This window comes from Bos indicus x Bos taurus, chromosome 27, assembly GCF_003369695.1.
Source record: "Bos indicus x Bos taurus breed Angus x Brahman F1 hybrid chromosome 27, Bos_hybrid_MaternalHap_v2.0, whole genome shotgun sequence".
Lineage (NCBI taxonomy): Eukaryota > Metazoa > Chordata > Mammalia > Artiodactyla > Bovidae > Bos > Bos indicus x Bos taurus.
Window position 1 is genome coordinate 16,496,825 of NC_040102.1, and position 22,748 is coordinate 16,519,572.

General features: G+C 46.4%; 1 protein-coding gene across 7 annotated transcripts in view; it reads right to left on the reverse strand.

Annotated features, from left to right (window-relative positions):
• The window catches only part of FAT1 (FAT atypical cadherin 1), a 125,663-nt gene extending 110,066 nt beyond the window's left edge, over positions 1 to 15,597 (reverse strand). For 4 of the 7 annotated variants that reach the window (XR_003509038.1, XM_027529946.1, XM_027529943.1 and 1 more), the window contains exon 1: positions 15,243 to 15,597. The gene's annotated coding sequence lies outside the window, so the exon portion shown is untranslated. Of the gene's footprint in view, positions 1 to 12,186; positions 12,287 to 12,423; positions 12,524 to 15,242 lie in introns of those variants that run through there. The other 3 variants (XM_027529944.1, XM_027529945.1, XM_027529947.1) reach the window with 3 other exon arrangements.
• Between the last annotated feature and the right edge of the window lie 7,151 nt (positions 15,598 to 22,748).

Sequence of the window (22,748 nt, forward strand, 5' to 3'; positions counted from 1 at the left end):
ATCAGTCCTGGGTGTTCATTGGAAGGACTGATGCTGAAGCTGAAACTCCATGACTTTAGCCACCTGACGCGAAGAACTGACTCATTTGAAAAGACCCTGATGCTGGGAAAGATTGAAAGTGGGAGGAGAAGGGGACGACAGAGGATGAGAAGGTTGGATGGCATCACCGACTCAATGGACATGAGTCTGAGTAAACTCCTAGAGCTGGTGATGGACAGGAGGCCTGGCGTGCTGCAGTCCATGGGGTCACAAAGAGTCAGACACGACTGAGCGACTGAACTGAACTGAAAAAGGTACACAGTGAAGACTCTTTCCATTTGGTACAGGTGTGTGCATGCTCAGGCGTGTCCAACTCGTGACCCCGCGGACTGGGGCCACCAAGCTTCTCTGTCCATGGGATTTCCCAGGCAAGGATACTGGAATGGGTTGCGATTTCCTTCCCCAAGGGATCTTCCCCACCCATACGTCTCTGTGTCTCCTGCACTCGCAGGCAGAATTCTTTACCACTACGCTATGTGAGAAGTCTTTGTTTACATTAACTTACATGAAGTGAAAGTGAAAGTGTTAGTTGCTCAATTATGTCTGACTCTGTGACTCCATGTACTGTAGCCCACCAGGCTCCTCCGTCCATGGGATTTCCCAGGCAAGAATACTGGAGTGGGTTGTCATTCCCTTCTCTAGGGGAGAAGGCAATGGCACCCCACTCCAGTACTCTTGCCTGGAAAATCCCATGGACGAAGGCTGCAGTCCATGGAGTTGCTGAGGGTCGGACACGACTGAGTGACTTCACTTTCTCTAGGGGATCTTCTTGACCCAGGGATTGAACCCAAGTCTCCTGCATTGCAGGCAGATTCTTTACCATCTGAGCCACCAGGGAAGCCTACATTTCCTTGTATAGAGTAAATTAAGTGCTCAAAACCTCATGAACTTAACACTATTACAGTATCCTGAGCATGAGAAGCTTCGGACAACTAAATCAGAACACCAAAAAAACTGTCAATGGTGGTTCTATATAACCTCCCATAATGACAGCTTACAATCTCATTTCAAACTTTATCCTGAAATTATATTTCTTTATAAGAATGATTAAGTTCACTCCCTACATAATACAAGGGTTTAGCATCTCATTTGGCACTATATAACTATTTAAGGTATTAAAATAATTATATCATCAAGTTTAATACTAAGGTCATTTCTGAACCAACAAACTGAGCCAAAAAAAGTCTGTTCAGAAAGAGAAGACCACTAGCTTGCTGTCCAACAGAACCTGCCCTCTCTCAACCAGAGACGCGGATCTTGGCGTCAGCACTGGGGTGTCATGACTGCTGCCCACAACCAGTACTCAGAGGACCCACTGTCTTCAGGGCTCTGAAAAACCTGTCCCCTGAACACAAAACACAAACACATGCAAACACATGTAGAGGGGCCGGATCAGCAAGGTAGCAGGCACTGCAGAGGGCCCAAGGGTGAAGCAGGAGGAAAGAGCACATTTGAGAAAGGGGTGCCCTGAACCAGCAGCAAGGCAGCCAAGACCACTGGGCTGGGGCCTGGCTGGGAAGCAGGACAACTACCTTCAGACCAACTGTTTCCCTAGGGGCCGACATCATTCACTTGGTAAATCAAGGCAGCTTCACAAGAGGACAGGACTGTGGCCCTGAAAAGGACCTCTCCAATGAACACCTGGGAAATGGGACTGCTCCCTGAGCTGAGAGAAACAGCAGGCTGGAGGGCTGGCCAAACAGCCAGGGAATTAGCATGACAACTTAAATTCAGAGCTTAACTCAGCGACTGCCAACTTTGCCCCATGAGTCATTTCATTAGGGAAAAAAAAGGAAAAAGCTGATATGCTGAAAGCAATTAGACACTTAACTGATACTGAATCACGTTGAAGTCGGGCAGCCTAACTTGTTCTTTAGTGACCGCGTCTTCTCACCAGATCAAGTCAGGAAAGCAGACAGATTTTTGGCCTCTAGAACAACTGATATTTAAACAAAATAAGACAATCTTTTCCCAAAACTCTCTTAATTTGGTCCACAGATCTAATACTCAAGGGAAATTTGAGGAGGATGCAACAATCTGGTGATTTTATCAAAACAAGTGACAACTTTGATTGATGACTGAATTCAACCTACAGGTATCGAGAACCCGAAAGCAGACAGACTACTGTGCTGCACTTGGTCGCTCAGTCGTGTCCGACTCTGTGACCCCATGGACTGCAGCCCGCCAGGCTCCTCTGTCCATGGGATTCTCTAGGCAAGAATACTGGAGTGGGCTGCCATGCCCTCCTCCAGGGGATCTTCCCAACCAGGAATCAAACCCAGGACTCCCACACTGCAGGTCGATTCTTCACCATCTGAGCCACGAGGGAAGTCCATGAATACTGGAATGGGTGGCCAATCCCTCCTCCAGGGGATCTTCCCGACCCAGGAATCAAACCAGCATCTCCTACATTGCAGGCAGATTCTTTACCAGCTGAGCTACCAGGGAAGCCCAGACTGTGCTAGGTACATGGAATTCAACAACTCATAGAATTATTTTAAAAGGCAAAGATCCTGATTCTGAGGCATTTACAAACCAGGGATAAGATGTAAAGAAAATGCTTTAAAAAACCATTAAAAAGATGATGTTTGCACAAGCACCTTTATTTTAGAACACAATGTTACTATCAACAGTATCCACTTTACAACAAAATCTCAATCCAGGATTCTACTGCAAAATACTTTTGCTTAATTCTACAAATAAAATATTATGGAGTCATCAAAAAGAGTAAGACAGTACTCTATACACTGACATGTAAAGAAGTCTAGATATAGTAACAGGGAAAACTAAACCCATCCCATTTACATTTGCAAAAAGGAAGGGGAGATAAATACGTGCATAGTTCATGGATGTGCTTAAAAATGATTGAGAAATTCTGAACGGATAAGAATTAAACTGTTAACAGCAGTAACTTCTAGAGAATAGGCAGCTGGGGGGATGTTTACACCTTCACTTTACTATGTGAATTTTTAGCATACATACATACATATATATATATATATATATATATACACACATACATACATACACACACTCACATACACACATTATCGTGAATTCACTTTTCTTTTGTTATTTGATTCATTCAACACCTTTTTAATGAACACCTACCATACCCATTTTCCCCGACGGCTCAGCAGATAAAGAATCTGCCTGCCAATGCAGGAGACACAGGAGACTCGGGTTTGATCCCCTGGAGTAGGAAATAGCAGCTCATTGCAGTATTCTTGCCTGAAAAATCTCATGGACAGAGGAGCCCAGTGGGCTCAGGTCATGGGGTTGCAAAGAGTCAGATAGTACCAAGCATGCACGTACCACTGTGCTGGACGACCACGTCGGGAATCATTCTACATGCTGCTGATACATAGGAGAAGGCACTGGCACCCCACTCCAGCACTCTTGCCTGGAAAATCCCATGGACGGAGGAGCCTGGTGGGCTGCAGTCCATGGGGTCGCTAAGAGTTGGACACGACTGAACGACTTCACTTTCACTTTCCACTTTCATGCACTGGAGAAGGAAATGGCAACCCACTCCAGTGTTCTTGCCTGGAGAATCCCAGGGACGGGGGAGCCTGGTGGGCTGCCGTCTATGGGATCGCATAGAGTCGGACACGACTGAAGCGACTTAGCAGCAGCAGCAGCAGCTGATACATAAGTGAACCAAACTATCAACTCCTCACGGAAGGTACAGTTCCTGGTGAGAGTCAAACAAACATGGAAACAAAGAATCTGTCAGAGGCTGATGATGAGTGTTAAGGAGAAAAATAAAGTAGAAGCAAATAGAGACGGTAGTCAGAAACATGGAAGGAAAAGACAAAAATGATGCGAGTTTCTCAACCTCAGCCGTATTGACGTTCGGGGCAGATAATTCTTGACTGGGGAAGAGAGGCTGTGGGACAGAGAGCTGCCCCAGGCATCCTTTGGTATTAAGCCTGCTCTCCACCCAACTAAAAGCCTACAGCCTTTCCTCCCTGCAGCCCCAGCAAAAGAGATGTCTGCAGACAGTGCCAAATGGCCCCTGGAGCTCAAAGTCATGTCCGGGAGAGAAGTGCTAGTTAGAGAAACCACAAAGAGACAGACGGCGGTGGCTTGGCACAGTGGGTGAGGGGAGAGTAGCAAAGCAGATCCTTTCTTTAAGTATGCCCGACATTTTACAATACCTTTAGATTGTCAGAAAAATTACAAAGACAGTTTCCCCACTGATAACATCTCACCTGATGATGGTACACTTGTCACAACTAATGAACTAATATTAACACAGTTAGTCACTGTCTCGGAGAAGGCAATGGCACCCCACTCCAGTATTCTTGCCTGGAAAATCCCATGGACGGAGGAGTCTGGTAGGCTGCAGTCCATGGGGTCGCTAAGAGTCAGACATGTCTGAGCAACTTCTCTTTCACTTTTCACTTTCATGCATTGGAGAAGGAAATGGCAACCCACTCCAGTCTTCTTGCCTGGAGAATCCCAGGGATGGGGGAGCCTGGTGGGCTGCCGTCTACGGGGTCGCACAGAGTCGGACACGACTGAAGCGACTTAGCAGCAGCAGTCACTGTCTAGTCCCAATGCCCTTTGTCTGTGCCAGGATCCCAGCCAAGACAGCCACGTTATATTCAGTCACCATATCGTCTCAGACTCCTCTGGACTGTAACAGTTTCTCTGATTTGCCTTGTTTTTCATGACCTTGACAGTTCTGAGACGTACTGGTCAGGTATTTTGTAGACTGTCCCTGGACTGGAATTCGCCGGATGTTTTTCGCATGATTAGACTGGGGCTATGCATTGAGGGGAGGTTGAGCAGGGGGGCGTGGGGGGGTGAAGTGCCATGTTCATCACATCGCCTCGGTGCTGATGCTGACCCTGGTCACCGGGCTGATGCAGGGCTTGTCTGCTTTCTCTGCAGTGGGAGACTCGCTCCGCTTTCCCTACTGTACCCTTTGGAAGGAAGTCACTAGGCAGTCCACCAGTCAGCAGGAGAAGAGTTCTGCTACATAAATCATTTGGAGTTCTTCTGCAAGGGATATCTGCTATCCTCTGCGAATTATGTCTTTATCATTTCTTCTGATCAGTGTGGCTTCATGGATAAAGGGTGATTTGTAGGACTTTGGATGCTATTAATACTACAAGCAAACTTAAAACAGGCGAGTGACATGCTGGAATCTCAAGTGAAAGGTTATGACCAACCTAGACAGCATATTAAAAAGTAGAGACATGACTTTGCCAACAAAAGTCTGTCTAGTCAAAGCTATGGTTTTTCCAGTAGTCATGTATGGATATGAGAGTTGGACTAATAAGAAAGCTGAGTGCCAAAGAATTGATGCTTTCGAACTGTGGTGTTAGAAAAGACTCTTGAGAATCCCTTGGACTGCAAGGAGATCCAATCAGTCAATCCTAAAGGAAATCAGTCCTGAATATTCATTGGAAGGACTGATGCTGAAGCTGAAATGCCAATATTTTGGCCACCTGATGCCAACTAACTCGCTGGAAAAGACCCTGATGCTGGGAAAGACTGAAGGCGGGAAGAGAAGGGGATGACAGAGGATGAGATAATTGGATGGCATCACCGACTCAATGGACATGAGTGAGTAAACTCTGAGAGTTGGTGATGGGCAGGGAGGCCTGGTGTGCTGCAGTCCACGAGGTTGCAAAGAGTCAGACATGACTGAGCAACTGAACTGAACTCAAAGTGAAAGGGCTGCTCAAGTATGAGGGTGGACAAAAGAAGGGAGGGTGGCCAGGGTAAAAGCTGGAGGGAGACCAGTTAGAAGACACTGCAGTAGACACTGTACAGGTTAGAGACCCTGGTGTCTCTGCCCCAAATGTGGTCATGGAGGGGGTAGGGAGGAGGGAGACATTCTGGATGCATTTCAGGGTAGAGGTGGGAGGAGAGAAAGGGGGAGACATCCAAGAAGATCCTGGAGATTGTGTGCTGAGCTGGAAGTGGGCTTCAGGTTCTGAGAGAGGGAAGCCTGAGCTGAGGGAGGAGCAGATGTTAGGGAGCACAATCGGGGGTTCAGCTTTGGACACGTTAGGACAAAAATGCCAACTGTTATCCAAGTAATTGATTTCCAGTCGGCAGTTAGACATGCAGGAGAGGCCCACCCCTGCAGACAGAAGCCTGACAGTGGTCAGAATGTGGAAGATGCTATTAATATATTTAAAAGCAGAAAACTAAATGAGCTCACCCGCGAAGAGGACACCGACAGACAAGAAAGGAAAACCAAGGACAGAGCCCTGCTGTCCTCCAAGATGTAGGAGACAGAAGACGAGAGGAACCAGCCACTGGGGCAGAAGCAACAAAGAGTGGTTGACAATGCCATCGGTAAGTTAACAGATCTCTCTGAACATCTGAATCCTAACATGAGGACTTGGAAATGACCCATCTATACTGGCTGGTGCCCTGCGGATCCCTACACCACCGGTGCCCTGGACACCCCCACGGCACGAGGAGAAGGCTCAAGATGTCAAACCACTGCAGCGGTTTTTCCCCACAGCATCTCTGTGACCAGCGGCCCCTGCAGCCTCTGCAGCCCCCCACGGTTCCCTCACAGCTGGATTCCCATCACCTCCCGCCCTTCACAACTCACCCACCGCAGTTCTCAGGGAACACACCACAGCTGGAATCAACTTTTTTGGCCATGTTCATAACAGAGACCTCTTAAAATCCTGAATTCACTCTGCAAACTTGGCTAATAGAATGCCACTGTAATCATAATAAACTATTAAATGAAAGGCTTTTCATCAGAAAGAAAAAAAAAAAATCCACTTTCTAAGAGAGAGTCTTATATTGTTGTTGCTTGGTCACTAAGTTGTGTCTGACTCGTTGCAACCCATGGACTATAGCCTGCCAGGCTCCTCTATCCATGGGATCTTCCAGGCAAGAATACTGGAGCGGAGGATCCAGTATTATTCCACTTCAGATGTATTCTTCTCCAGAGGATCTTCCTGACTTAGAAAGAATGGAACTCATGTCTCCTGTGTCTCCTGCATTGGCAGACAGATTCTCTACCACTGAGACATCAGGGAAGCCCAAGAGATTAACTGTAATTTAACCAAGAACTGTGAACTCAGGTTTCACCTTAAAATGCCATGATCAAAGAAACTGTGGCTACTACTCTAGGTAAAACAAACAGCAAAGCTGGAAAGCGCACGCACACACACACACACATACAAAAAATCTTAGAAAGATACCAATACCATTTCATCTAAAAAGTACATTACCCAGCGCTCATGCTTATGAAAATTAAACTCCAAAAACCATTTTAGCCAAAGGCTACACTTTTTATATTTAGGTGATCACACTATTTGAACACACAGTAATCCAGGATTTCTTCTGTACATTTTCCAAAGTGAAAACAAAGAATGTTTATCTAGTTCAGCCTTTAAGGAAAAGGGCCTCAGGTCGAAAGCTTAAGTATCTTTAGCACAGATTTCTGAAAATCCATATATAATAAAGATCATTTTACTGGTAGAAGTCAGGTATTAACACGTTCATGTTTCTTCATCAGCAAGACTTCCATGTAAAGTGTTTCAGTCAATTCCTGTGATCACACAGGCTTCACACAACAGACCACAGCCCCATGCTGAGAACATACTGCCTAAGTTTTAGATCAAGTATGCAGATCTAGTATTTAGATCTGAATCTTCTGAGTGAAGATTCACAAGGGCTAGGTGGGACCCAACACGATGCAATTCATACATTCTATTAAATGTTGCGTATTTATTATTCAAAGTCACAACTCTTATGCACACCATTAGCCATTCCAGCCCTCTAAGAGGAAAGCAGGAGCAGACTCTCCATCCCACATACAATAATAAAATTACACAGAAATATTCAAGAATTTTGTGTTTTCCCTCATTATACTCCTATCTTCTATCTACCTCAGTGAGAATGTCACTAGAACTCAACTTATTACTGCAATTTAGAGCTTTCTGTTCTATTTGAATAGGGTCACAATTTAAAAGCATCTTCTAGAGATGTCTCAATAGTGAGGAAGATAACTGTTTTCAAAAAGAACTGTCATGAAGTTGTCAAAAGACAATAAGGAATGTAAACGATTCTAGCTTTTTGAAGATATTGTATATTAAATAAATGTTTAATGATCTCTAAAATCACTTAACAGGAGTCAATAAAGAGTACTGTCTGTCTTACAAAGCCTGTTTGTTACTCAGCTATAACCAATTCACAGCTTCCAGATGACATTCAAAACAGGAAAAACCCTGCATTTTTCTAATAAATTATAATAGCCACAGACAGTAATTGTAAAAGCTTTCATTCTCAACACTGAAAAATGAATGGGCAAGTCTTGTTTATTTCTGGGTGCGTACTAAATCCTTTTAAGCCATCTTTATACTTTTTTTCAGTAAAAATGGAGGTGATGGGTGGCACTATCAACCCAGAACTGGTATGCTTTGGTCTTTTTTTCTCGCCATTCATCAAACCACAAATCAAGTTCACAGCTAAGATTTCTACAACTTGCTTTGCATCTATGTCCTCTCTCTGAACCATTCCCCCCTGGATTCCCTCTTCCTGCAGACTTCACCCTAGCCTAACACCCACCCAATCCCAGATCCCTAGCTCACTGAGGTGCTATGACGGACTACCCTGACCCGGATGGGTCTCTCTTATCACGCTGGAGATCACTGTTCATTTGGCCTTCTCCCCTGCTGGACTGTAAGCTTCTTGAGAGGAGGACACCTGCTTTGCTCACCACTGTTTACTGTATCTGGCTCAGTGTTTGGCACAGAGGAGATCCACAGTTGTTCAGGTTCATCAATGGACAGACGGACGAGGTTTGGGGATGGAAAACAGAAGGCAGGACTGAAGGGAGGCTGCTGGGAGGGGGAATAAAAGGAGGAATAACATGGGAAATTAACTCTTCCATCACTGTAAACCTAACAGAAAATCCAGGCCCAACCACTAGGCCAGTAACAGTACCGCAGACAGGTGCCCTCAAGGAGGCTCTAACTTCCAGCAGCTCAGAAAGGGGTCACCATCTACCTCAAAATGCTTCCAAAGTGGCTACGGGCAACGCCAGATTAGTGAGCTTATTATGAAGTATTATGCTTGAACATTCTATGAAAATAAGAATTAAATAATTACTGATTTTCCTAAGTGGTCTGTAGAAGACATTTAATTATAGACGTATCTCCACATATATAATAAACCTTTCGAGGTAAGCCAGAATTTGGCCAATATAATTAAATCTCAGATTTAAAGATGATTTTTAAAACTTATATGCTGTGAAATAGATTCCTCATTTAATTCAATAGATTTTTCAAATAAAAAGTTGCTTTCAGACATGAGAAGAGGAAAAAACAGCAACTTACTGATGTTAGTTAAATGAATCATCTGCATCGCTCACTTCAAACACTCCTTACCAGCGCCTAAGGACAAACTAACACTTGCAAATTGAACAATTAGTTGAGACAAAAAGACATACCTTGGCTTCATCAACTATGTAATTTGGTCAAAAGAAAGCTTACCTATTACAGTTTCCTACTCATAAAGATTAAATAGACACCCAGCCTTCCAGCTTCCTGCTATTAAATCAGGTCCTTTAGGCCACAAATTAAGCCACGGAGACATTTAAGGCAATAATAATGCACTAATTTGATTCAGTTTACTGATTCCATGTAAAATCAACCAAACTTGGGTGGGAAAACAGGGATAAGAGAGTTAAAAAAGTCTGTAACATCTCTTTCACTTCTAGCATTCAAACAAATGACTACTTCGGAGACGACTTAGGAGCTAAGTCCAAACACATACACTAGCAAGGCATGGGACCAGGGCAAGGAAAACAGTATTACTTTGCACATCATTTTTACAGTCCTCTTTTGGCACCTGTCCACAACACGGATTTAAATGGTCTATTAACATGGTGGGAACCCACTAGGAGTACTTGTGTGTGTGTGTGTGTGTGTGTGTGTGTGCGCGCGCGTGCGCTCAGTCACTAAGTCATGTCCGACTCTTGGCAACCCCATGGACTGCAGCCAGCCAAGTTCCTCTGTCCATGGGATCTCCCAGGAAAGAATACTGGAGTGCGTTGCCATTTCCTCCTCTGGGGTATCTCCCCCACCCAGGGATCAAACTGGCAGTCTTCTGTCTTGGCAGGCAGATTCTTTACCACTGAGCTACCAGAAGTACTTTTAGTGACTAATTAAGACACAAATGAATACATATAGAGGAGGCCTGAAATATTTTATGAAGTCCTCTAATAATCTTACTTCCTTTCAGAATGCCAAAGAATTTGGCTCATTTAAGGTATTCATTTTTCAAGAAACAGGTACACAATCACACACTTTACTCAGATCAAACCTATTATATCCATTGCTGTTTTTAAAAATTATGGAATGTTTTAAGCGCTTTTCACCCATCTTAAAGCTTAAATAAATAGCAAAGAAAAGTGTTAGTCACTCAGCCATGTCCGACTCTTTGTGACCCCCATGAACTATACCCCCGCCAGGCTCCTCTGTCCATGGGATTCTCCAGCAATAATACTGGAGTGGGTAGCCATTCCCTTTTCCAGGGGCTCTTCCCAGCCTAGGATGGAACCCAGGTCTCCTGCATTGCAGGCAGATTCTGAGCCACCAGGGCAGCCCTATAGAAAAGTCAAAGTGAAGTGAAGTGAAATCGCTCAGTCATGTCCGACTCTTTGCAACCCCGTGGACTGTAGCCCACCAGGCTCCTCCGTCCATGGGATTCTCCAGGCAAGAATACTGGAGTGGGTTGCCATTTCCTTCTCCAGGGGATCTTCCTGACCCAGGGATCGAACCCAGGTCTCCCGCATTGCAGGCAGACGCTTTAATTTCTGAGCCACGAGGGAACCCCATAGAAAAGAAAGGGAGACGGTAGTTCCACTTGTGGAACTAGAGCTGTCAGAAAACACTGAAGGCAAAGCCAAACATCAGAATTAACCTATACAGCTGGAGAAACACCCATGTACTTGGATTTTATGAGTAACTGCAGTACTGGATATGCTGGAGAAGCACAACTAAGAGTAAACTGAAAAAACAGCACCATCATCCAGTTTTAACACGTGCAGCTATCTTCTTAAAACTATTGAAACCTAACTCTGAACGTATGAAGCCTTAAGAATCGGCTTTTGTGAAAAATACATAAATAACTGAAGATCACTTGCATTTCAGATCTTTTCCAATTTTCATAATCACTGTAAATATCCAAGCTTTTTAAAAACCAAAAACAAAACAAAACAAAAAACCTCCTCTACTGGGCACCAGGGAATTGGTTAACAAAAGCTATTTAATGAAACCACAGTTCAGACACATGCGAAAAGAAAGGGGAAAAAAAAAAAAAAAAAACCTCTAACTGCATAGAAAATATTTATGAGTTTACTTTCCTAATGCATACAATTGCGTTCTTGTCTTCAAAGCTCCGCAGTTCACATCCGTGGGAACAAAAATATCTTCAGAGACTAAAGAAAGTTAGCTTCCTAGAGGAAAGCAGTTAGAGGAAAAAAACGCAAGAAAGAAGCAGAATCTCTTCCTTAAAAAAAAAAAAAAAAAAAGACCTTAAAGTTTCACTTCCAAAAAAGCTAGAAACACCCTGACAGCACAATTGCAAATGTTTAGTCCGGAGATTTCTCAACCGCACCTATTCTAACTACCTTCAACCAGCTACCACTCAAACCTCATGGCAGCACTCCCCGCCACCCCGCCAGGGTACAAACCATCCAAGGAAACCGGCCACTCCATTTCAAAAACTCATCCCTCCGTAGCTGGCGTCTCCTCCCATCACACATACGCCGTGAAATCTCTCGCAAATCGGAAGCAGCAGCCGCGGAGCGAGATCGGCTAGGTCCTCAGCAGACACGCGTGTTACCGGAGGGGAGAGAGCGCGGAGCGCGCGCGTGAAGTTTCCGAGCTCCCGGGCGCCGGCGCTCAGGTTCTCGGCCCCGCGGGCGCCCGGAGCCCCGCGCCGCAGCCGCCGCTCAGATTTCCAGCAATGGCTCCGGGGGCCAGAGCCGGGGCGGCCACCCGCCCGCCCGATCCAAGCGCTTGGATCGGTGATTACCAGGCAGGTCACGTCGCGAATTGCCCGCTCCCGCCTCTCCGCCTCCCCCGCGCCACCCGCTCGAACCCCCGGGGGCTGCCCTGAACTTTCCCAACGAGCAGGCGGCTGGGCACCTACCACCCATCCGAGGGATCTCTTTCTCTCCATTCCGTTCCCAGGAGCCGGCGGGGCACGATCCTGGGCTGGACACTCCCGGGCAGGAGTCCCCCCGTCCCACCCACGCCGAGCCGGGTGGAAGCCCTCCAACCTCTCAGCAGCAAGGTGCCCGACCGATTGGCCGGCGATGGCACCGCGAGCGCCGCCGCGCCCCTCGCCCACAGTCCCCGGGTCCCTTCTGGCCTCCTTCCAACTTACAGCAAAGTTGGCCCCAAGTGGCCGCCACAGAGTTCTCGGGGGCGCGCGCCTCGCCGCCTCAGCGCGCCCCCGGGCGGGGTCCAGGTCGGCCGGGCGCCTGGCTGGGGCCGCCGCGCTGCATCGTGTCCCAGCGAGCGGCTTGCCCGCGCTCTCCGTGCGCCCCTACTCCAAGGCAGCGCCCGGCGGCCCGCGCGCGCGCCCCGCTCTCCCAGGCCGCCCGGCGCAGACACCCGCGCGGCTCACGCACCCGGCGCGGGGGATATCCCTCCGCTCCCGGCCACGCCCGCTCGCGCCGGCGCTCGTTTCTCCCGCGCGGAAACTCTCGACCCTACTTTCCCCCGGGCTGCCGGACATCCCCCAGCCCGCCAGGCCCCCGGGGCCGCGAAGCCTGGCCAAGGGGTCAGGGAGCTCCCGGCCGCTACAGCGACCGGCTCCTTGCCAGGAGATCAGTGAATGCCCAGGAAGATCTAGCGACACCGCGAGGAGAAAACAAATCGCTCTAGCGCCGAGGTTAGTTATGGCCAGCACACATTTGTGCAAGGAATTAATATGGAATGTTCCCTGCTAGGAGAGGGGAAACATTAGCTTAGCTCAAAAAAAAAAAAAAAAGTCAGCTATGGGTTTAAAGAAAAAGCTTCCCACGCCTCCTCACCACCCCCCCCCCTTTAGATTTCCGAGTACCTTGAGGGAATTCCTAAATCTGCATTTGAATGCCGTGGTTGCCGGTCTGCCCTAGCTCGGCGGAATCAAGTCTTAAAAAAGGTCTGAAAAGGAATGCAGTCTGATGGGAATCTACTTCCTTCTTCAATCTACACTGAAACCCCAGGAAAGTGAAAACGCTTCCTCCGCGACCTCTTTGTGCAGAGGTTAGACCGCGGAACCTCTCAGGCCCGGGTTACGAACCCCAAGGCCTGCCTCCCCCGGCGCACGCCCCCGGATCCCCAGGGCTGCGGGGACAAAAGGCAGCTTGTGCCGCCTCGTGCTCTTTCCCACCCGGTGAGTACACCCCGCAAAGCGTGAACGCAGTATAACGTGAAACTCCAGGTTCTTTAGGGAGAAGGGGAAACCTCGGGGAACCCTCCCCCCACCTCCGCTAGCCCGAGCGCGCAGTCGGGGTATCCCGGGGCTGTGAGCCCATCCTCGGCGCGGGCAAAGCTCCAGGCGCCGGCTCAGCGCAGCCCGGAATGCTCCCGGGCGTAGAGAAACAGCCTGGGGAAGAGGGCGGACGTGACCTCGGAAAGTTTGTGGAGCTAGAATACGTTAACACTGTGAGGACAAAGAGAGATGATTTCCCCAGAACCGGTGGAGGGGGCTGCTGGAGGAACTACCAGGCCGATGGGGGCGAAGGAGTCTAGGGTTAAAGAGGGAAATGCCTTAGTTCAAAGTTAATGCAGCCTACTCTTACGCCATCTCAAAGACGGTGATTAGAAAAAAAGTGTCTACCAGGTCGTGGCTGGGAAGGAGAAACCACGCCTGCAGAATGAGTGTGCTGATTCGCGGCACTAAGAGTATGTAGTGTATTCCCGGCGTATTATTTAGAATACACACAAATTCACACATCCAACAAACATCATCATCCAAACATTTGGCTACGGCCATAACTGCGCAAAGCGCTCCCGGGGTTACAGGTCAGCTTCATACATGAAACACCTAGGAAGCAGGTGACCTGATCTCCAAGCTCCATTCGTTGGCGCCCCGGGCCGAATTCTAACTCTAAACGAAACACAGCCACACGCGAACGCCAACAGTTTGTAGGGGCAGTATGCGGGGTTAAGGGATAGGAGGGGGTGAGTAAAAAGGCTAAAAAGACACCATCCTATAACATACAATCACAAGATTTTGAAATGGCGCAAAAGAATTCCTGGAGAAAAAAATTACTATTCATTAATAAATAATACCGCTTACTTGAACTAAACATCGGTTGGGGAATCCCGATTTGCCGGCCAGGTCCACTGAGAAACCTAATTGCCTGGAAGAAGTCGCACTTTGTCGCCAGAGGAACAGCCAAGAGCCAGAGATGTAGATTTCAGAGTCCGGTGCTGCCACGTTTTTAACTGATCCTTTAGCCCCAAAGGAACGAAAAGGAGGTGCCTTTTAGCTACCCTCTAATTACCTTCACATGAACGAGAGATGGAGTTCAAGCTCCACGTTTGTCCTCTCAATAGTCAGTCCTCCTTAACCCAGTACCCATAGGTTCTGGGACATTAGGGGGATGGGGGCTGGGTTCCCCAAAATTAAATAAATTAAAAAAAAAAACAAAACCACTTTCTGCCAGCACCAATTCTGTATCCAGTTCACCCACGCTGGTATATGTAAATCAGACACAGAATGGGCCGGAGTGGGTGGTAAGTGAAGGCTAGGGTGACGGCCAGGGACCTCACGCCCACGTTCCATGAGCACCCGGCAGGTCCAAGTTCGCGGTCCGCGCGGAACCCCGCAGGGAGCGCGCGCTTCGCCGGGTGTCCGAACTAGAGGGCGCTGCGCCACTGCGGATCACGCGGCACGGAGGCGCCCTCCCCGCGCACCATTTCTATAATAAGTTACATTCGAAATAATGCACAAACGGCGTAGCTTTTCAAGTTCTTCTGAACAGTGCTCTGCAAGTATTTCACGAATTCCAAAACCTGTGCATACTGATCTTTGATTCCCGAGCTAAACACAGCCTTTGGGGGTGGTGGGGGGTGGTAGGGTGCTGTTCCCCAAGCGGAAAACCGGTAGGATGCACACGCTTCCCCATACTAGTGAAGCACCCTCACATTATTTCATTTCTGTTTAAACTTTAAAAAGACAGAAAGGCTTGCACGAAAGAAGGAACTCACCCGTCCAGCCGAGTCCTCGGAGCCCTGCTTTAAAGTGCCGACAGCTCCGTAATCCCCACACTATCTGGATGTTTGTTAGAAGCCGTGTCTGAAGTACCAACTTTGCTTCTTCCCTGCGATCTTCACCATGTCCCCAGCGAGGGTGCGATCCGCCCGCGCCGCCCAGGTGGCCGCATCTCCGGAGGCTTACCGTCCTGGGGGAAAAAACTTGAGCAGCGAAAAAGGAGGCGAGTGCGCGAGGGCCGGGGAGAAACCAAGTTTGTCAGGACTTGTCCGGGCAGCCGAGCCGCGGAGTTTGGGAGTTGCGGCCGGGAACTGCGGCGGATTGCTGCTTCTCTCGGCGCTCCTCCCTCCCTCTCTCCCTCCCGGAGGCCGCGGGGGAGGGGAGGTGACGTCAGCGCCCCGCCTCGCCCCCCCGCCCCGCGCCCCGGACCCGGGTGCTCCCGCGGGGTCCGCCTCCCGGACAGTAGCGGCGGCGAGCGGACAGGCTGGGCCGGCCTCCCTGCCGCAGCAGTGTCTTGCGGTCCCGACGGCTGACCGTCCGTCCTTCTCCACCGCGCCGCGTCTCCCCCCGGCGCCGCCGAGCCCCGGCACCTGAGCGGCCCCGCGGCGCGCACCTCTCCGGCGGGCTTCCTCGCCGGCCTCCTCCGCCGGCGTTTCCCACGCCTCGAACTGCAGGTGATGCTCTTCCCCTTCTGCCGCTGAGATTTCGTCGCGACGTGTCGCCTGCCCGTTGTTTTTTTTTTTTTTTTGCAGGGCGGAAGCCCGAACAACCTCTGCAGACTGGCCTGGACGACTTGTACTTTTCTTGCAGCCCTCCAACTTCAGGATGTGATCTGTTTTAAATACTTCTCGGGCTCTAGCGCTGTTTGTGGTCTGTGCGTTGAAAATCACGGAGCCATATTTTAACGTGCAAATCCTTTCCAAAGGCGCCTCCGTTTTTAGACCGTACTCTGAAGCATCAGAGGATCCGGGGAGGGCGGGGGGGGGGGGGGGGGGGGGGCGGAGAATGGGGGAGGAGCCAATTTCTGTTTCTTACAAGTCATCTATCATGATAGGGGCTAATACGAATGAATCAATCGTCTACTCAAAATATAGGATCAGATAAAGGCAAACGCTGTTGAAGTTGAATTTGTAAGTGAAATGCGTCTTTCTGTGGAAGCATCCAGACTCCTTTATGGAAACATCCACTCCAGGAAAATATCTGCTGTGGAATATATATATTTTTAATGCCGCTAAAGTACCAAAATAAAAATCTCTCCTCAACAGCATGAAATTTCCAGGGAGCCATTTCTGTGAGTTTACACTGTCCCCAGAAGGTTGGCATTAAAATTCAAAGACCCCTGGAAAAGGGCTGGCGGCTAGGAACGGGTTCTGTTAATACCTTTGCAGCCATTGGTGTATATCTAGTGGTCAATTTAGCTTGTGTTATCTTTGAAAGGCAAAGAGCAAAACCCCTAGGACACAGGAAGCAAGGCAAAGACTTAAACAGTTAAGAGGAAAGACTATTAAATGTTGGCGCGTTGGGTGAACTTAGCCTAAAGGAAGTCATATAACTTCTCTACATTTCAGTTCCCTCGTCTTGATAAGGGCATGATAACAGTTTCACGTTGTAAAACTGTATTCTTGTGTTTTTCCATTTTAAAATGTTTATTGAATGTCATTTATTTGCCAGGGAAGCAGCATTCAAGCAGGGAACCCTTTTCCCCAACATCATATAAAGTATCTAGTAAGCACATAGTAGGGGTTTCGCTGGTAGCTCAGCTGGTAAAGAATCCTCTCAAAATGCAGGAGACCTGGGTTCAATCCCTGGGTTGGGAAGATCCCCAGGAGGAGGGCATGGCAACCCACTCCAGTATTCTTGCCTGGAGAATTCACGGACAGAGGAGCCTGAAGGGCAACAGTCCAGTGGGGTCGCAAAGACTTGGACTTGACTGAGCGACTAAGCACAAGCAGGTAGGAGCTCATCAATAGTCCTTTTCTTTCCCTCCGTGGTTCTTTGCAATGACTCGGGTTTCTCCTCTATACAATTAGGATGAATTTAAAGGAGGTTTTAAATGATTTTAAATGATTTCAATACGAGAGGGAGAGAAGGGCACCATAAATCTGCAGACCCAGGGGCACCCAGAAGGTGCCGGATTTCGGAGGGGGGAGGAGGAAATCAAAGGACAATTGACCTGAAAGGCCAGTCCATCAGTGCGGAGGACAGACGTCTGATGCTTCACCGTTTCATCTACACAGGCTCGCTCCTTTTGTGTCAATAGTTGACATTAGAAATTGACCGCATATTACAAGTATTTTATGAGTAATATACATAAATTTGCCCAAGATGCTGCTGTGCAAGGCAACTTGGTTTGCTCTGCTCACCTTGGAGTTATCATAGGTAAAGAAACATTTTCCAATAGAAAAAAAAAAAAAAAAACCACGGAATTTATATATAAAATTGATGGCATTAATCGAAATAGGTACTTTTGAAAACAAACAAAGTGAGGAGAGCAGAAAACTTTAAACAAAACTACACTGGGCTTCCCTACTGGTCCAGTGGTTAAGACTCCATGCTTCCACTGCAGTGGGCATGGGTTCCATCCCTGGTCAGGGAACTAACATCCCACAGGCAGAGCAGTGCAACCAAAAAATAAATAAATACAAATAAAGACCACCTCTGGACTTACACAGTCCAATACCACCAGCCACAAGTGGCTGAGTAAAGTCCAATCCCTTTGTGTCAGTAGCCACACTTCAAGTACTCAATATCCACTTGTGGCTAATGGCAGCTGTATTATTTAGGACCGATGAAAGAACATTTTTTATCATGATAGGGTTTTGTTGGACAATGTTGTTACAGACTTTGCTATTGTTTTTGGAAGGCTACATCAAGCATTATAATTTTGATACATTCAACACTGACTCACTTCCAAAGCCTTAAAAAAAAAAAAAACAACTATCACAGAAAGATTCACTCATGTCCCAGATTTTGTCACGTTACCAACAGTATGCTAAGTGAAATCATAAAGGATTCAAATTTTAATGACTTAGATGTGTTTGGTGATTAAGAAATATTAACATGGCTTAAATGGCCTTTTCATTGTCTCCAACTATTGCTGAGTAGGAAAACCAGGGGGAGTCACTCAGTTTAAAGTAGAAAAGAATTCTAAGACATTTTAAAAATAGTCCTAGGGTGACATAATTGTAGGAAGGCTGACTGATTTCTGTCATCCCACCCTCTCTGCTCCTTTTCAGTGCTTTCTCATCTACACCCTCTTCCCCCCTACACTTCCTAAAGGTGAGGCATATTTTATCCTTTGCGTTCAAATACAGCTCTCCTTCAGGAGAGAGATGAAGCGAAGCCATTGCACTCTCCAAGGGAGCCATTGAAACAGACAACTAGTCCAGCGGATAAGAATCAGTAGTGGTTAACTAGGGGTATGTCTGTGTTCATTTTCCTGGTCCCTTCCAAGTCCATTATAACAAGGGCTTTCTTAAAGCTAAACCTTAGTCGTAAAATTGTATTCTAATGGTGAAATTCCAGATGGCAGTGCCAATATTCCAGGTGCCGGGGGATATTTGGGAGTGTTACACTAGATGGCTAACTACTAAAAACAAACAAAAACATTTACCTTCATGTCAGGCGTAAATAGTATAGTAGAAAAGGCTTGTTTGGACCTTCTGTCCCTACAGATATGAGATCAACCTCCCCATGTGGTTTGGGAACAGATTCTGCTGGATATGTACCATCCAAAGCTTGTGACGCTTTCCCAGCTCAGTGACTGAAAGATTCCAAGTCTACCTTTTTGAACAGTAAGCAATGAATCATGCAAAAACTGTTGAAATACTTTCTCAATAAGAGGCAGTAAAAAGAACATTAGATCCAAGGTCAATAAATCTGGTTTGAGTCTTGTCTTTGCCACATGAAATCTAATGTACTTTTCATTACTGAATTTTGGGAGTCTTGCTTTCCTTCATAAACATGCATTTCTAAAGCGATCTTAAAAAAAAAAAAAAAAAAACACCAAAAACAAAAACCCACCTCATCTGTTGTGAGAGACACAGTAAAGAATGAAGATAACAACTACAATATCATTATTTTCAAATTTACCCACTCTTTCTCCCCCTACCACTCCCTCTCTGCTACGAGGCTTTATATAACCAATAGTAATAAGTAACATTGACTTAATGCCAATTATAGCCTGAACTCCGTTCCAGCTTGTACATATGTATCATTTCATGTAGTTCTTACAAAATTCTGTAGGATATTAGCAATTAATAACCTACCTCCTCATTCCAGATGAAATAGTGAGGTTGAGGTAGATTGGATAACTCATGCTGGGTCATGTTTTGGACTGAAACTCAAGGCTGACTGTCTTCATAGCTAACACACTTGTCAACATAACACCCCCAGCTCCTTACACCCTACTCCTCGTTTGTGCTTTATGAACCAAGGACTTTGTCAGCAATGTTGTTTAAGAAACAGCCTAAGAGGAGAACAAAAAACTCACATGATGATTGAAGAAAGATGTTCCTTTGTACCAGCTGTACCAAATACAGACCAAAAAATTGTTTAAAAGAGGGTCCTTTAATCACCGAGCGAGCGTACCACTGATTTGGTCTCATAATAGATATGTAATACATCCATTATTTGTTTGGCTTAACCTATTTGCCTAGGTAGATATGCCAATTCTGGATCGCATTTCTTTGCAACTTGAAATCATTGTCAGACTTTAACTTATTTGGTCTGAGCAGCAAAAAAATATATACTAATAATTCTCACTAAATTCTGACAAGGATTATCTCATAGGATTTTCATGATCAGCATTTCAATTTATATTCTGCCTTTCGTTTTCCTGGTCTGGAACCACTAGGGTTTTTTCCTCCAATTCTCCTTTCCATCTTTAATTTATGCTTTTCCATATCTATACTTTTTTTTTTTTTTACTACCAAGATCCTTTTTCTGGTAGTATATTTTGGTGATAAAAACTAACCTGATATAGAGTCTAAGAGGTTCCTATTTGGGAAACAAGAATTGTGATGGTTCACCAACATCCTTTCTCTAACAGATGATCTATTTAAGCCCATTGTGGTGGTTCTGTACTCTTTGTCATGAGCAATAGACCAATTGTAGCCAATGAGATATCCGGAAGCATCCAGGATGTTTACTGGAGGCCACTGGGGGAAAAAATTCCTCCCTCCTAAGAGAGAGCCTCAAGACACATCATGTGTCCTGTGGATGTTGTCAGATCAGGATGTCATGCCTGGGACTGCTGCTGTCGTATCACTTGCTGAGGATGAAGCCTAAACTATCTCCAAAGGCCACCCCAACTCAACACTTCTTTGTGTGAGAGAGCATACATTTTCATTTTACTTAAGGTGGATTGTGTCAGGATTTGGCTTACTTTTACCTGACATCATCTCCCGCAGCTAGCCTTTAAATGCCATATTGAAAGAAAAGATAAGTGGATGGACCTCCTTAACTCATAGGTCAGTAGGAATTGAGACTGACTCTAATGACAAATGGAAGGACCGTTGGAGTCCTTAATGATGAAAAAAGTTTTTAGAAGCAGCATGATTCAGTCTTGCAAACTGCCCATTTTTCTACCATAATAAAGACAAAAAATTGAAAGTTTATTTGTTCAACTAAAAGATTTTTCTTTATTCCTACTGCTCTTTCCTCTCAAGTATCCAAAAATATTTCTAGCATATTTTCCAGTATCTTTGTTATCCAGAAATAATTTCTTAGAATCGACAGTGAATGTTAACCAAACTTTGATTTCAAATAATTATCAAAGGATAAAGCAGTCAGCTGGAATACCCACAGCCAGTAAATCCATGACATTTGGAATTTGAATCTACTTGTAGCCCTGACTGCCAATATTGAATGCCAAGCCAAAAAGTGAAATCAGTTGAAATTCACCATAGCCCACTTTTTCTACACTTTGCCCTTGAGTTGAAATAGAATTATTAAAAAAAAAAAAAAAATTAAGATGTGCTATGGTTGGAGGTAAACCATAGCACATCTATGTGTATGCTGTGTAAACTAAGTCAGCTTTTTTTGTTTTGTATATTTCGGAAGGAAGGCAGTTTGCCTCTGGCCCTTCCCTGAGCAATAATTTGTAGAAACTCTCTTCTGTGTGGTTAGGTGTGGGAGAGGAATCTTCCTCTTACTTCTTCCTCTCCACTTGCTGTCTCCAGAGGCACTAAAAAAAAGTTTTCATGACACTTGTTTGACACTAAGACGGACTTTAATCAGGACCATTATGATGGGTGTGGGGTCAACAGAGATGGCATTTTTGCAACAGGAAAGAGAAACAACTTCGAATGCAGTAAGGAAAACTGGGAATTTTTATTCAAGGAGCAAGGTGGGGGTCAGTGGATGGAAAATTACTAACAGGAGACTATCAGGGGCAAAGAGGGATTCTGGATAAACCAACATGACAGGCTTTTTGCTGAAGGCAGGCCAAGGTGATCAGATATTACATGGGAGTTGGGGAGTGGTAAAAGAAAGGGTTTCCCAAGTGGCGCTAGTGGTAAAGAAGCCCCCTGCCAACGCAGAAGACATAAGAGATACTGGTTCGATTCCTGGGTCAGGAAGATCCCCTGGAGGAGGGCATGGCAACCCACTCCAGTATTCTTGTCTGGAGAATCCCCATGGACAGAGGAGCATGGTAGGCTACAGTCCATGGGGTTGCAAAGAGTAGAACATGACTGAAGTGACTCAGCACGGAGCTTGGTGAGAGAAAAGGAAATCTGTCAGATAGCGAGGGTGGGGCATTCTGGCTAAACCAACTTCACAGGCCTGTTGCTACAATTGGGCCATGCAGGACCGACAAAGATGGACATCAAGGTCAAGGTCAAGGGGCTAAGAGGAGCCAATCTAGAGTTTGGTCAGGACAGAGTGCTTGTCAGGAGCAGGCTCCTTCTGTTCTTTCTACTCTCCAGTTATTTTCTTTTTTTTTTTTTTTTCCTGAGAAAGCAAAGAAGAGGAGCAATTGTTACTAAGACCCCCTGAATCCCAGCTGTAGTATTTGCAGGTTGATGATATTAGTCTGTGTCACTGGTTTATTAAAAAAAAAAAAGTCAAATTGTTTAAGGAAGTTGAAGTAACACCTTGATGTGTGAAGCCAGAGTACTGTGGAAGAAAGGAGTAAAAAGTCAGAGGTTGTGTGTGTGTGTGTGTGCACGCTCAGTCATGTCCAACTCTGCAACGCCACGGACTGCAGTCCGCCAGGCTCCTCTGTCCATGCGATTCTTCAGGTAAGAATACCTGAGTGGGATGCCATCTCCTACTCCGGGGGAGTTTCCTAACCCAGGAAACTCCTGCATCCCCTGCATTGGCAGGCGGGTTCTTTACCATCGCACCACCTGGGAATTCTTTTAGATGCGTGTTCTTCTCTAATGTTCTCTCAGGTTTATCAGCTGTGTGAGTTTGACACGTTCCCGAGTGTCTTAAAGAGCAACATGATTGGCTGAAGTCTAAGATGGGCTGGATGATCTCCAGCTTCTCACAGTCAC